Source organism: Pinus tabuliformis, chromosome 2_2 (assembly GCF_031772625.1).
Source record: "Pinus tabuliformis cultivar Carrire ecotype Pingquan chromosome 2_2, CPIR1, whole genome shotgun sequence".
Lineage (NCBI taxonomy): Eukaryota > Viridiplantae > Streptophyta > Pinopsida > Pinales > Pinaceae > Pinus > Pinus tabuliformis.
In genome coordinates, this window is record NC_142300.1 from 810178786 (window position 1) to 810195708 (window position 16923).

Sequence of the window (16923 nt, forward strand, 5' to 3'; positions counted from 1 at the left end):
TTCAATACTTTTAATGAGCTGAACAAAACAAGCGTTCGATATTTTTGTGTAATAATCCCTCAAGTCCAAAAAGATTAAAATCTAAAGGAGGGATAGCACTTCCGGTCCCTTTAACGAGTTGGAGAGGCCAATTGCTCAGCAATCTTTTCATATTTTACGAGTCAGTTGAAAAGAGCTTAAAGGAGACTCGTTTCTTTAGGAATGAGTGATAAATTTGGGTAGCAGCTAATTCCAGGTAAGGTTTGGAATTTTCCAATCACGGCAGTGTCACAAGGATGGCTAATAGAATCACTCTTCGCAGCTGTTCCTCAAAAAGGGTAAACAATCAAATGGAGGTGAATGATCGGCCAAAATAAAGTGGAGGTGATGATGAGAACATGACCAAGGCTTCAAAGGATGATGATAATACATTCACGATGGTTATTTACCGGAAAATGGTTCATTTTTTAATGATCTTAAACTTTGAGGAACATTTGCTCATTACTTATGTCTATTTTTTAACGAGCTTGAATTCCACGTTAAAATTGCTCGATCCAGTCATTTAGTAAGGATGTCTCATATAATTGGCATTTTTTCAAAGCCTTTCCCCGCATCCTTTCTTTATGCAAGTTAGGAAACGACCAATCCTACATGTTTAAAGGGTTAGAGGACCTACAAATTTAAAAAATAAATGGTCGCTCTTCGCTTGCATGCCAAAAGGTTTGCATGCCCCCAGGTATAGTGAAGTAGAGTTTCCAGGTCACCCCTCAATTTGCAGACAAAACATTTGTTTTATCGGGAAAGGCCTACCTTTTCCAGGTTACCCTTCAATTTGCAAACAAAACATTTGTTCTATCGGGAAAGGCCTACCTTCTAACAGAGGTATCTTATTCCAATTTAACCCCATTTCATTAAACAAATGGGTGTTTCAACCAGTCATATATCCTTTGTGGAAACCTACCCTATACCCAAGGTTTTCCTATCGAAGCAGGCCAAGGTGCATGCCCCCTGGGTTTCAGTCATATCCTCCGAATCACTTGTGCTCATCAGGAGGACGGACTAGGGATTGATGAGACATTCCTTGCGTGAAAAGACCACTCAGGGATGGTATATGACTATTTTCTATTTGTGAACCGGGGAATGAAAGTTGGTCTACGAGCTTGACCACTCTTCCTTCATGCGGAAAACACATTACTCTAAAGAGTGAGGAGACAATGGCTCCCATGCAATAAATATAGTCACGTCCAAGGAGTAGATTATAATCCAGGGGTCCTTGGACTACCATTACATTCATGTGAACGATTTTCCTTCTCAATGTTATCGGCACATTGGGAAGGATCCCTAACGGTCGACTGGTTCCTTTGTCAAAGCCTGTTAGATTTCTCATTTCAGGCAAAAGCGGTGGCGAACCAAGTGCTTTCCAAGCAGTTGAGGAAAGGATACTCACAGAAGCCCCTTTATCTATGATGGTACCGGCCATGACCATTCTGTATATTTGAGCAATGATTCGAAATGGTACACTAGCCGGTAAGCGAGGTCTGCCTAGTAGATTCCAATCAAAGGAAACAACTAGCTTGCTTGAAGGTGGGACCGAATAGACGGTCGGATATGACTCTGACGAACTTCCTTCCTACAGTAAAGGAATGGGTAGACTGCCCCCATGTTCATCGGAGTCTGTGTTTACGAAGAGAATTTGGACAGTGTCGTTCTTGTTCTCCCCGGCGACTGTATCATCTGAAGATGGATCCTCTGAAGGCAAGACCAGGTCAACTGCCGCCTCGAACTTTTGACTTTCATCTGGTGTGGATTCAGATGGTTTATCTTCAATGATAAACGCTTCGGCTGACCACAATGGTGTGTCAGACAGATTTTCAACTAGTTACGGACTCGGCAAGAGTTTCTTATATCCAAGAGGAAGTCGTAACGGTGAAACCGGACAGTCATCCAAAACTCTTTTAGCCTCATCTAAGAAGGGACAACGGTGGACGGCGTGATTGCCTTCACACAGTTTACAAGGAAATTTACATTTTCCTTTTTTTCCAGGGGCTTCACTTTCACTAGTCGACGGTGTATCTTCAACATAATCATCAGAGGTTGATGACACCGGATTGTGCAAACGAGGAGACCAGTCCCTTAAGATTTGAGGGATGCAAGGACAATCTCGATGATAATGGTCTCCTTTGCAAACGACACATGCCGATTTAGGCCTGGATGGTGCAGTGTGTGGATTTTTGCTAGACGATGCTTGGTTGCCCCTTTTCGCCTTTGGCTCCTTCTTCTTCTTCTCTTTTTTCTTCTTCTCCTTCTTCTTCTCAGTTACTTGATTTTTGGCTCTACCAACTTTATCAATCGAAGAGGAAGGAGGAGAGGAAGAATTGGACGAAGTAGAAGGTTGGGGGGTAACTCTGGTATCGTTTAGTTGCTGACTTGATTGTTCAGGAATCACGGTGTTCTGAATGACAGAGGTTGAGAAGAGCCATATGGGCAAGCCGATTGTCAATCCTGGAAGCGACAATGTGGCCATATGGGGCGCACCAACATCTCCCCAAGAGGAGAAAGGACTAGGATTTCCCCCAAGGGGAACTCCTTGGTTGTTGGACTCCATTTTTCTCAACCTAAGACCAACGTAGGAAAGGTGATATTTATTCCGATTAAAATAAATTTAGACGCTTTGACACAACTTGTTTTTCAATTTTTAAGAGTCGAGAAAAAACAAAAGATGACTCTAGTCGCCTTCTATTTTTAATGAGCCTAAAGTGACAAGTGCTCAGATGGACCTTTTCCTTTAAGGAGTCTGAAAAGGAATGAAAGAGACTACTCTGGAAATCTAGACAGAGGGATTACCAAACGAATCACAAAACTGCAGAATAATTTTTACGGTACGGCAGTCGATCTTCCGGAATGTTGTGTTCAGTGCATTGCGATCGATAAGGCGGCAGACACGACTTCCTATGGATAAAGGATAAAGCCTATTGTGGTCTCCCAATATATACTCGATGGTACATGGGAGCACAAGTCCGTACTGGCACTTATCGTCTCAAAGTGGAGGAATCACCTAGCCATCAATGAAAACAACAGTTATCAGGCTTTACGATGCCAGAATACGTCTCTAGCCTAGACTTCTAAATGTTGTGTGTTAGGTTCCAAAGCATTTTTAGATTCATTAAATTTATTTTACATTTGATCTTGCTTAAGAAATTTTCCTTTTAGGTTCACCACGTGATGTAGATGTACAATTCCTAAAATGCAATCTAAGATGATAAACAATCGTTTAATCTTCTTTTTGCAATGAAAATCCTAGCTACTAAGGAAAGAGAGATGATATTCTTTCAGCATAGAGCAGAGAGCACAAGCGCCTTCTATCACCATTTACACTTGACTTGGGCTCATTTTATCATAATGGCTTATCAATATAGAATGAATATAAATCCACTATATGCACTGTCCTAAATCAAACCAACAAACAGTCTAAATGCAAATGCACATGCATGTATTTTTTTTCAGCCTTCTTAATGTGTGAATGATAAAAAGAAAGCTAAGCGCAAATCTGAATTATTGTTCAAAGCGACGTTACTAACAAGTTTCTTTTCAAAAAAAAATGAAGGCAATGACAACACTTTGCAATTTGGAATTGAAAACTTGCTTTCGACACTTGAAAAACTACTAATTCAAATCAAGTACAAGAGTAACAATGTAATCAACTATCAATAACAATCAGATTCTCTTCTATGACTGAAAATGACACTTGCGACACTTTCAAATCAAGAAACGACAATTCAATTACGCTACTTCTTTGTAAAAGAGAACTGAAAATGGCTCAAAATACATAAAAACATTTACAGTTCTTCGCACAATGGAGGCGGAATAATGGCAAGGAAGGGGTTTTCAACAGAGGTATACTGATTACAGACAGCAAAACTCCTGACTAGAGCTGAAAAGAGTGAACACAGAAACCAAAATCTAAGAGCAGAAGAGGCCATGTCTGATCAGCGCACCTGTAACACAGGGAAAGTGGGATGCAGCGCACCTACTACACTCGGGAAGTGCGATGCATCCAGAATCCAAAGAAGAGAAAGTGCGATGGTCCAGGGACGAGACTTCAACTGGGTTCCGAGTCACAGTTTGCAGCTTAGTTCGAGGATTTAGGCCGAGCAAGTGGTAAGCAGTAAACAAATCACAGGGGTAGATCTAAGGAGGTTACTAGAGCCATCACAAGGGCAATTAGGGAGCTTGTAAATCAATTGTTCAATTCATAAACAAAACCCGGAGATATACTGAAGCAGCATTGATCTATTTTGCACTTGCATAGCAAATGCAGTTCGAAGGCTAGCTGGCTTGACTTCAAGCTCCGTCTGTAAGTTTATAAAGCAAACAAATATAGACAAACAAACAATCTATTCACTCCCCAGCGGAGTCGCCATTTTGTTATCGGGAAATATAGTGTCTATGCAGAGCTGCTAGTCCCACTAAGGTTGGTAGCTACCTTAGAAACAAACAAACTAAAACCACTTTCATTTTCCTTTATGAGAAATAGATAAGAGGGGAATAAAGGAGACCAACCTCTGTCTTGCGCTTGGTTCCTTTCTTGATTCCTCTCCCTTCTGATAGATCTTTTCCACTCGCTTCCTCGTCTACCCAGCTTCAAAGAGCACCTGTAGAATCAAAGCAGCATAACACTATCCAAGAACATAGATCTATCATCATAAACAATATAGGACTAGATATATATCGACCACACAAATGCATATATCATCAATCATACAAGAATGTGGAGGAAAACTTGAATAGCTTTATTAATAATCAAGAATAGCAAAGAGGATTACAACCAATTGTTCTGACCCAGCATCATCCTCTCAGCAAGAAAGCCCTTCTTCACCTCATGAAAAGCTTAGATCACCCAACACTATGATGTTGCACCAAGAAACCAGCAGCACTTCCTTACAAGACACAAAATTCCAGCCTCTGGATCTCTGGGATGAGGGATCCATATATAAATGTTTGCAAGGGGGGTGAGTCAGCTTTTGAGATTTGATTAGTGTCCTCTCTCTGATAGTTCTTGATTCCACTTGGATATTGATGATCTCTTACTCATCCCTAGGCAAATGCAGAGAGGCAAGTGTCACAGTAGAAGTTTCTGGAAGATTCCATGATCCTCCACCTTGCAGATTAACATTTCCATTTGTCCACTCTCGCCCATTGCACCCCATAGAAGGGCTTTTCAATATGCATCGCAACTCCCATGTGTATTTAGGTGGGATGCAGTGCACTTTGACCATGGAGCAGGTGAGATGGTCCAGTTTTGACCAGTTTTGAGTAGTTTTTCATGGAAAACTTTTGGGAGAAGATGTAATCAGTTGACCTTGTTCTTTTAGAGATTGAAACAACACTTTTAGGGACTTAAGAGCCCTTGGTTTATGGACATTTATGATTGGGGTTGCAGTGCCCAAAAATGTCTATAACAAGTAGGAGACCCTAGCTTCAGCGGGTTGGGACCTCCCGCAGCTATATAGTCTTGATACATAGTGTTAGAAAATTATATATTATAGAGCAATGGAACACATAAAATATTGCAGAAATATAAACACAAAAAACGCATAAAACAGGAGAGACGTATATATACATGGCTCACCCAGTTTGGGATACGTCCATGGAGAAACAGCCAGTCCTTCCTTTTATATTATCTAGCAAACTGAAGAGATACACCGTATAGCAGATTCACTGTAATTCCCTCTTTTCTCTCAATCTCCTCTCTCTTCCTCACTCAGAATACAGATCTACATAGATGCAATACAATTCCCTCATATATAGCGAGGGGTTTCCTTCTAGGAAAAAAACCCTAAATTAAACATAACTTCTACAGTTAGATCTTCGCCTAATGAACAACCCAGATTGACTATGAAATTACAACATTTTACAAGGCAATCCTGGACCCCCCCTATAGTGAATATTTTACGTGTGGCATTGCCTCCCCATTACTAATTGGGTTCCAATGCGACGATACCTTTGAATACAGAAGATAATCAAGCTCCACACCCAACAATCTCCCACTTGGAGACTAATTATAGCAACTCCATTGCTGCTTCATTTACTAGACAATGACTCCACTTTGGACCTGTCTATTTCCCATCTTCTTCATTATACTTGAAGACCAATTGAAACTGAGAAGACTCTCAGTTTCTCCCTGGTTACAACTTTTGTTAACATATCTGCAGGATTTTGTCTAGTGTGTATCTTTTCCATCTTCAACTGTCCATCTTCCAATGATGACCGTATGAAATGGTACTTGAGCTGTATATGTTTAGTCTTGGAATGAAATGCAGAGTTCTTTGCAAGATGTATGTCACTCTAGTTGTCACTGTATAACCTGCCCAACTCCTGCTTCTTACCTAATTCATCCAGAAACCTTTGTAACCAAATCATTTCTTTACTAGCCTCTGTAGCAGCATGTTAAATTATGGTATGTTCTATGCTTAGAGAAGTTTACTTATTTTTCTTCTTATTAGCCACAGATTAGCAATCACATATACATTAAGTAAAGTGTAGATAGAACATTAAATGATCAACAGAAAACAAGCCAAGACAAGAGACACAAGATGTGGCAGCTAGCCAGGGACAAACCCCAATGCGCAGAAACCCTTTGATCAAATATTCTTTTATCTTCAATAGTTCAGCAGAGAGAAATAGTACAAAATCTAAATTTTGTAATTTTATATTAGCAGTAGCAAACCCTAGATTAGCAAAGTCAAACTTGGTCAAACTAGCTAAAATTGACTTGTAAAATACTTGGTTGATATCTAATCAACTTGTCCTCGAACAACCTCAAGAAACAACCCTTGAACAACCCCAAAAGTTCAATCAATTTTCAGATTTCTGAAGTCAACTTGCAGCCCTAAACTAGGGTAGTCAATACTGGTCAAACCAGAGGTCAGATCACCTCGATTTTCATGCCAAAAATTGTGGCCTTCGTAGGAGAGGCAACCACACCCAATCTACACTTCTAGAAGGTCAACGCTTGGTCAACTTTGGTCAAAGAGATGACCTGCTACCCTTGCATCCTTCTTTCTATGTCTTCTTTGCCCTAAGATGTCTTCCTTTCAGCCACACGTGTGAAAGAGACAGAGGCTCCTTTTATGCATAGGAGAGAGAGAGAGAAGATGAGTGAATTGAATTGTCCAAATGAGGAGACTGCTCCTTGTATTTACATGTAAACGTTGAGGTTGAATAGACATGATTGTTGGGCTTCTGAGCCTACATAATTTTGTTGGTCGACCTTGACAATTTGTCCATAATCAAAATAAATTCATATCTCCATAAATACTTATCGGAATCGGATGATCTTTAGATCAATCCTACATCTCTTGATGAGAGGAATCTAGGAAAAATATCAGAAGCCACAAATAAGGTGATCCACATGGAGTTTGGCCCTAGTTTCCAATTTTAACACTCCCTCTCAACTAGGGAGAACTTCATCTGCAATCCGTTAAACCATCGTTGCTATCCATCCATCAAATGCACTGTCCTGTACAGCTTGACCCCACTCTACTCTACTCTGCTCTGCTCTGCTCAAACTATGAAGAAGAAGAAATGATCAAGGATGTATCATACCATCCTCCACTAACCCGAAGTCAGTCTCAGAGTGTGAACCACTCTCACTGATCCCAGATTAATGGAGGTCATCCTAGCATAGGAAGTATGGTAGATACAGCGATGCATCCATCGATAGTACTACTATGGTCCCTATCCTCATTTCCCTGCTCATTGATTAGATGAGAGGTACTTCCCATGATTCCCAGACTACATCGGTAGGATGCCTCAACAGGAGAACTAATCATCCTGTCCACAGGAGAACAAATCATCCTATCCAATGGAGGCCATGGAGAACTAATCATCCTGGCCTATAGGAGAAATAATCATTGTGCTCCACAGTCGCCATAGAGAACGAATCATCCTGGCCCATAGGAGAACTAATCATCCTATTCCACAGTCGCCATGAGGTGTCACAGGGGAAGGTTGAACCTTTACCCTGTACATAGTGCACCACCAGGGGATGGTGAGTTGCTCTATGGTCACATGTTGCTCCAAGAAGTACCCCGCACCCCCCTAGAGCTCCCAAAGCTCAATACATCATACTCAACCCTCATAAGAGGGTATCTGAATGACACCAAGTCATTCTCAGAAAGTCAGGAATTTCACCTTCCCTAGGGGCTTTGTCAAAATGTCGGCGACCTGGTCATCTGTACTGATATGTTGGAGCCTTATTGCTCCTCGTTGCACCATATCTCGAATATAGTGGTACCTGATATCAATATGCTTGTAGTGATCATGAAATACGGGATTCTCTGATAAATGGATCCTACTCTAGTTGTCACACAGAATCGTGTTGGTATCCAATCTAAATCTGAACAGCTCACTGGAGAGCTTTCACAACTAGACTGCCTCACAGGAGGCCATGCTAGCACCAATGTACTCTACCTCGGTGGTGCTCAAAGCCACCGACTTTTGCTTCCTTATCATCCAGGATATCGAGGCAGATCCCAAAGAGAAACAGCACCCGGAAGTGCTCTTTCGGTCCACCACACTGCCTGCCCAATCAACATCAGTATACCCAAGTAGTCTCACATCTCCGGCAGTGTATCTCAACCCCTGAGTGATTGTGCCATGAAGATATCTCAGTAGATTCTTGGCACCAATCCAATGTGAGTGGTGAGGTTCAACCATATGTTGACTCAATGTGTTGACTGCAAAGCATATATCCGGATAGGAGTTCACTAAAAACATTAATGCTCCGATGAGTTGACGATACTCGGTATCATTTTGTAAAACAGGTCCAGTAGCACTACCGCTTAACTTTTTGAAGTCAAGCTCCATCGGGGTAGTTATAGGCTTGCAGTCCACGATGCCGAATCTTTTCAATATTTTCACCACATATTTTCCTTGAGATAGGAAAATCTCCCTTGGTTTCTGCCAGACTTCCAGTCCTAGGAAATAGTGCATAAGTCCTAGGTCTTTCATCTCGAACTCAGAAGCTAGCTCCCTCTTACATTCGTGAATGAGAGGGTCTACACCTGTTAGAAAGAGGTCCTCAACATATAGCACCAGAGTGAGAGGCTTGTCATCTATAACCTTAAAGTAAAGGTTAGGGTCGACTTCACTCCTTGTGAACCCCAGCTTCATCAAGTAGCTATCAATCCTCTCATACCATGCTCGAGGTGCTTGCTTTAGCCCATGGAGGGCCTTCTTCAACCTACACACATGATATTCTCAATCATAAATCTCAAATCCTTCGGGTTGCTCCACGTAGACCTCCTCTTTGATCAAACCATGTAAGAACGTAGTCTTGACATCCATCTGATGTAGGTTCCATCCTTGCGAAGCAGCAAGGGTTATGATCGAGTGGATGGTGGTATATCGGGAAACAGGTGCAAATATCTTGTCATAGTCTATACCTTCCTTTTGGGAGAAGCCACGAGCGACAAAACGAGCCTTGTACTTTTCCTCACTTCCATCAACTGCATGATTTATCTTGTAAAGCCATTTTGAAGTGACAATTGCTTTGTCCTTGGGTCTAGGGACGACATCCCAAACATCATTTTTCATAATGGACTCATATTCCTTGGTCATATCATCCTTCCATACTTGATTCTTGACAACATCTATGAATGATGAAGGCTCATCTTGGATGATCGTGCTCATGATGGTCAGGTATCACTGATACCTGTTCAGCTTCTTACTTTCACGGAAGGTTCCTCTGGGTGCAATGTGTCCTTCAACATCATCAAGTGTCCCCCTAAGCCATGAAGGCCTCTTCCTAAAAGAGGAAGGCTCTTGCGGAGGAGGATCAATAGGATCCATAGGTTCTTCCACATCAGGCATCGTCTCATCTTCCTTTTCCTTCGGTTCCTCGGTGTCAGTTTCTTTAGATCCCCTTAAAGTAGGAAGATTGTCTACTTTGCTAAGAGCCATATCTTCATCAAAGGTGACATCATGACTAATCTCGACTTCCTTTTGACCAGCTACATAGATTCTATAGCCCTTAGTATTTTTGCTATAGCCCACGAAGATTCCTTTCTTTCGAGATGCACCCAATTTATTCCTTTTCTCTTTCGGCACATGAAAATATACAGGGCTTCCAAAAATTCTAAAATGAGATACATCAGGTTTCTTACTGGTGAACATTTCTTTGGGAGTCTTGGAACCCAATGATTGATGAGGGAATTGGTTTTGTACATATACGACGATATTTGTAGCTTCGGCCTATAGAAACTTCGAAATTCTTTGATCATGGAGCATAGCACAGAAAAATTCCACAATTGTATGATTCTTCCTTTACACCACACCATTCTACTCAGGAGTATATGGTGTAGTAGTCTCCCTCTTAATGCCAGCCTCTTTACAAAAGTCATGAAACTCATTGGATTCATATTCAGTCCCATTATTAGTCCTTAAGGTCTTGATCTTCTTTTCGGTTTGATTCTTGATCAAGGCTTTGAAATGTCGAAACCAAGAGAACACTTCATCCTTCTTTTTCAAGAAGTATATCCAATTCATGTGAGAATAATCATCTGTAAAAGTAAGGTAATATAAATATCCTCCCAAGGAGTTCACAGGCATCAAACCGAATATGTCTGAGTGAACCAACTGCAATATATCGAAGGTCTTTCTTTGGCTTGAGGGGAATGGTCCCCTTCTAAGTTTTCCTTCGACACATCATGGACATACACCTTCTTGCTCTAATCTGAACTCGGGCATCCCGGTCACCATTTTTCTTACATCGGGTAGAGCTTTATAATGAAGTTGAGCAAATCTTCGATGCCATAGTTCAGACTAAAGAGATGTGTCACAAGACATGACACTTAGCGAACTTCCTCCGACCTGATATAATGAATGAACTCGAAACCCAAGAGTAAAAGCATATTTAAAGTTCTTTTTCCATACACGTACCTTGCCATCGCTGAAAGCCACCTTGTAGCCTTTGTCTTCCATTGCCGAAATGGACACCAGGTTCTTTTTGAGATCAGGTACATATAATACATCTTGTAAGTGAATGGTATTACCCTAATTCAATTGAAGAGTGACATTTCCTACGCCCGTCATGGGATATTTTGAATTATCTCCAAGACCAATTTCCAGGTTGGTTTCCTTCTCTATCATATTATAGAGAGCTTCTTTGTAACCAGTGAAGTGCCTTGAGGCACCACTATCAATAAGCCAATTTCCCAGTGAGTCCGGGGGAGCAGTGGTAGATAGAGCTACTGGTAGATAATATTCATCTTGCTTATTGTTAACAGTGTTAGATTCATACCTGGAATTTCTTGCCTTCTTGAATGGTTGTCCTCTTCCTTGATTTCCGACACTTCTTTTACCTCTTCCATTCCTTTGATTGCCTTGAGAGGGATTTTGATCATCGTCCCAGTGTGAGTCCCTTTTATCAAAGCATTCCCTTGCATAGTGACCCATTTTATTGCAATTGTAACATCATCCTTTTCTTCCACCCTTTGGTCCAGCCTTTCCTTTGAATTTAGCCCCAGAATTGTTTCTTCTTTTAGTATGAGAAGAAAAGGTAGAGGGATGACCTTTAAGTATGGGCATTTCTTGTTCTTCCATCCTTGTTTCTTCTTGAATGCATCTAACCATTAATTCCTCAAATCCAGGAATTACATTATTGTTGAGAAGAGTAGTCCTGAATATATACCATTCAGAGGGCAGTCCTCCAAGAGTTGTGAGTGTCATTTCCCTGTCATAAATTACTTCCCCAATAGATAGGAGATCATTCTTGATCTCAGTGATCCTTAAGAAATATGCTTGCATACTCTCATCTTTGCCCTTCTTAATTTCCTTCAGCTGATTTCTAAGAAACAAGACTTGATTTTCATCATTAACTTTAAATAAACTCACCAGTCTATCGTAGATTTCCTTGGAGGTGTTCAGCTCAGAAACATAGGCCACCAAGCACTTGTCAATAGAGTCCCGAATGATCTTCCTTTCTATGACTTCTCCCTTGGTCCACTTGTTCCTAGCAGCAGCGAATGCATTTGATGGAGGCTCAACAATCCCACTTCTCACATGGTCCAACACTTCCTGCTCTTCTAATGTTAGATCGAGAGACATCTTCCATCTGTGATAGTCAGACTTCTCACAGAGTTTGTCTTCAGTAGGGAAGTGTGTTGAGGACCCCATGATTTCTTTTTAAGATAGCCTTACCAACCTTCTCTTCGGTGATTGCTCTTGCTCTTGCTCTTGCTTTGGTATTTGTCTTCACCTCAGCTCTGATACCATGTTAAATTATGGTATGTTCTATGCTTAGAGCAGTTTACTTATTTTTCTTCTTATTAGCCACAGATTAGTAATCACATATACATTAAGTAAAGTGCAGATAGAACATTAAATGATCAATAGAAAACAAGCCAAGACAAGAGACACAAGATGTGGTAGCTAGCCAGGGACAAACCCCAATGCAGGGAAACCCTTTGATCAAATCTTCTTTTATCTTCAATAGTTTAGCAGAGAGAAATAGTACAAAATCTGAATTCTATAACTTTGTATCAGCAGCAGCAAACCCTAGATCAGCAAAGTCAAACTTGTTCGAACTAGCTAAAATTGACCGCTAAAATACTTGGTCAATTTTCGGTGAACTTGTCCTTGAACAGTCTGAAGAAACAACCCTTTTACAACCCCAAAAGTTTAGTCAATTTGCATATTTCTGAAGTCAACTTGCAACCCTAAACTAGGGCAGTCAATATCGGTCAAACTAGAGGTCAAATCACCTCGATTTTCATGCCAAAATTTGCAGCCTTCCTAGGAGAGATAACCACACCCAATATGCACTTCCAGAAGTTCAACGCTTGGTCAACACTGGTCAAAGAGATGACCTGCTACCCTAGCATCCTTCTTTCTGTGTCTTCTTTGCCCTAGGACATCTTCCTTTCAGCCACACGTGTGAGAGAGAGAGAGAGGTTCCTTTTATGCGTAGGAGAGAGAGAGAATATGAGTGAATTGAATTGTCCAAATGAGGAGAATGCTCCTTATATTTATATGCAAATGTTGAGGTTGAATAGACATGATTTTTGGGTTTCTGAGCCTACATAAGTTTGCTAGCCGACCTTGACAATTTGTCCATAATCAAAATAAATTCATATCTCCATAAATACTTATCGGAATCTAATGATCTTTCGATCAATCCTACATCTCTCGATAAGAGGAATCTAGGAAAAATATCAGAAGCCATTAATAAGGTGATCCACATGGAGTTTTGCCCTAGTTTCCAATTTTAACACAACAACATACTCTGCTTTTATTATTGAGAGTGCAACAACACTTTGCAATTTTGAGACCCAACTGACAGCTATTCCACCTACAATAAATACATACCTTGTTGTGCTCCTCCTGTTATCTCTATCACCCACCATATTTGCATCAACATATCCCTGTAGAGCAATGTTTAAACCACCAAATCATAATGCTTTATTTGTGGTACCTCTCAAATACCTGAGAATCCACTTCACCGCCATCCAATGTTCTTTTCCTGGATTGTTCATGTACCTACTTACAACTCCCACTGCATGTGCAATATCAGGCCTTGTGCAAACCATTACATACATTAAGCTTCCAATTGCTGATGCATATGGAACTTTAGACATATGAGCCATTTCTTCCTAAGTCTTGTGACACTCCTCCTTACTTAATTTGAAATGGATAACCAAAGGTATACTAACTGGTTTTGCATTCTGCATATTAAACCTTTTCAACACTTTTTCTATGTACTCACTTTGAGATTATGTTAATTTGTGATTCTTCTTGTCTCTAGTTATTCTCATACCAAGGATTTGTTTTGCAACACCCAAATCCTTCATTGCAAATGAGTTCGCTAATTTTCTTTTGAGCACATTTATTTCATGTATGTTAGAACCTGCAACAACCATGTCATCTATATACAATAACAATATAATATCGCTGCCATCATTTTTCCTTTTGAGATAAACACAATGATCAGACTGACATATAGTATAACCTTGTTCAGACATAAACCTGTCAAATTTTACATACCACTGCCTTGGATCTTGTTTTAAGCCATACAAGCTCTTCTTCAACCTGCACACTAGTTTCTTCTTTCCTTTTACCTCATATCCTTGTGGTTGCTGCATATATATCTCTTCCTCCAAATCCCCATGGAGAAAGGTTGTATTTACATATAACTGCTCAAGATGCAAATCTTCAGTTGCTACTAGACTTAAAATAGTTTTGATTGAAGTCATTTTAACAACAAGAGAAAATATCTCATCAAATTCTATACCCTTTTTCTGTGCAAACCCTTTCACCACAAGTCTAGCTTTATACCTTTTTCTACCTCCATCTTCTTCCTTCAACATGTTTACCCATTTATTCTGCAATGTTGTTTTACCTGCAGGAAACCTGACTAAGTCCCATGTTTGGTTATGTGCTAAGGAGTCCATCTCTTCTTTCATGGCTTGCTCCCACTTCTTCCTGGTTTCTACCTGTACTACTTCTTCATAACATTCTGGTTCACCAAAATCAGTCAACAATACATAATATAATGAAGGAGAGTATTGTTTAGGGGGTCTACTTATCCTGGTAGATATTCTAACACCACTTTTAGGTGTTTTAGGTGCTTATTGCTATTGTGGTTGTGTTCTGGATATTGATCATTATGATTTTCAGGCACCATCACTTTTTTTGTGATCTTGTCAAGCACTGTGTATTCTTTGTTTTATTTTTCCTATTTCTTTTCCTGCAGCTAATCCTTATACAAAACCTTTTCATTTAATATGACATCTCTACTCCTAATGATTTTGTGTTTTTCATAATCATAAAGGCAATAACCAAAATCATTAACACCTTATCTAATAAAGGTACATTTCTTTGATTTTGCCTCAAGCTTTGTTCTATTTTCTTTATTAATGTGGACAAAGGCTTCACAACCAAAAGTCTTTAAAAAAGAGCAGTTTACCTTTTTACCTATCCATGCCTCCTCTGGTATACCATCATCCAAGGAACTTGAAGTCCCTCTGTTTATTAGATAAACAACAGTATCTACAACATCTACCGAAAATTGTAAAGGCAATCCTGCATGCAATCTCATGCACCTTGCATGCTCCATAATTGTCCTGTTCATCCTTTCTAACAGCATTTTCTTGTGGTGTTCCTGGAACTATCTTCTCTCTACTAATTCCATTCTCTGAACAGTACCTATCAAACTCTATGTTGCAATATTCACCTCCATTGTCTGATCCGAGACACTTCAACCTTTTTCCTGTCTCATTTTCAACCAAAGCTTTCCATTTCTTGAAAGTATCAAATACATCAAACATATTTCGAATACAATAAATCTAGGTTTTTCTGGTTTCATCATCAATAAAAGTAACATAATAACGAGAGACACCAAGAGATGATCCCTGATCAGGTCCCCATACATATGTATGCACAAGCTCTAATTTTTCGCTCTTCTTTTCTTTCCCAACTCTGAGGAATCTGACTCTCTTTTGTTTTCCATAGACACAATTCTCACATAATTTTAAATCAACATGCTTCAAACCTGGCAACAAATTTCTTGAGTGAAGAATCTACATCCCCTTCTCACTCATGTGTCTGAGCCTATGATGCCACAATGTCGTATCTTCTCCTATAGAGGTTAAAGCATTAACAGAATTAGAAATACCATTGCATAAACACAATGTACCAACATTTTCTCCTTTTGCTATTACCAGGGATCCTTTAATTACCTTCAAGGTTTTATCTGTAAAAGTAGTCACACAACCTTCACCTCCCAACTGCCCTGTTGAAATAAGATTTTTCTTTAGATCTGGAATATGCCTTACCTCCTTCAATAGACATTGATTTCCATTCTGTTGTTGGAGGTCCTACCTACTTGTTGCTCAATTCCTTGCGTTAAGGCTTAAGCCCTTAGTTGATCGTACAGAGTCCTTCGTAAAAGACTCTGCTTCCTTTATTGATGAACTCAAGGACATTAAGCTTGACCCTGGGGACATTCTTGTTAGTTTTGATGTAGTTTCCCTATTCACTTGCGTCCTTATTAATGAGGCCTTAGAGGTTATCAACCGCCTAATAGATCCTGACACTGCTCGGTTAGTTGAGATCTGCCTCACTTCCACCTTTTTCAGTTTTGAGGGAGAGTTCTTTGAGAAAACCTGTGGGGTTTCCATGGGCTCACCCCTATCCCCTGTCGTTGCTAATCTTTTTATGGAATATTTTTTGGTCCAAGGCTCTAAACTCATCCTTAATCCTGCCCCAAGCTTTGGAAAAGGTATGTGGACAACACCAATGTCATCTGGTCTCACGGCCAAGAGGAATTAGATCTCTTCTTTGATCATCTCAGCAATCAATCCTCACCCATTAATTTCACTAAAGAGCAGGAAGTTGATGGTTTCCTCCCTTTCCTTGATATTCTTCTTTCTAAGAATAGTGATGGTTCCCTCTCCCACCACGTTTTTCGAAAGAAAATGCATACGGAGCAGTATCGTCATGCCAGTTTCCACCATTTCACAGCTCAAAAGATAGGGGTTCTCAATACCATTGCTACTCGGGCCCTAAGGATCTCGGATAAAAAGAGTTTTGAGAAAGAAAAATCCCATCTCCTGGATGTCTTTATTGAGAATGGTTATAGTAGATACATCGGTCAGAAGGCTTTCCCAAAATCTGCCAAGATTCTCTTGCTAAAAGGGAACTGAAGGAACAGATTCCAGGTGTCCATCTTCCATTTGTTCAGGGGACCACTGATAAGATTGTGAGGATTCTCAAGATGCATAGTGTCCCTGTGACCTTTAGGTCCCTTAACACCATTCATTTGTCCCTCAAATCAACAAAGGATCCTATCTACCCTAAAGATATGAAAGGGGTATATATTATCCCTTGTTCCTATGGGACCCCCTATATTGGCGAGACTGGTCGCTCCATTAATCAAAGGATTAG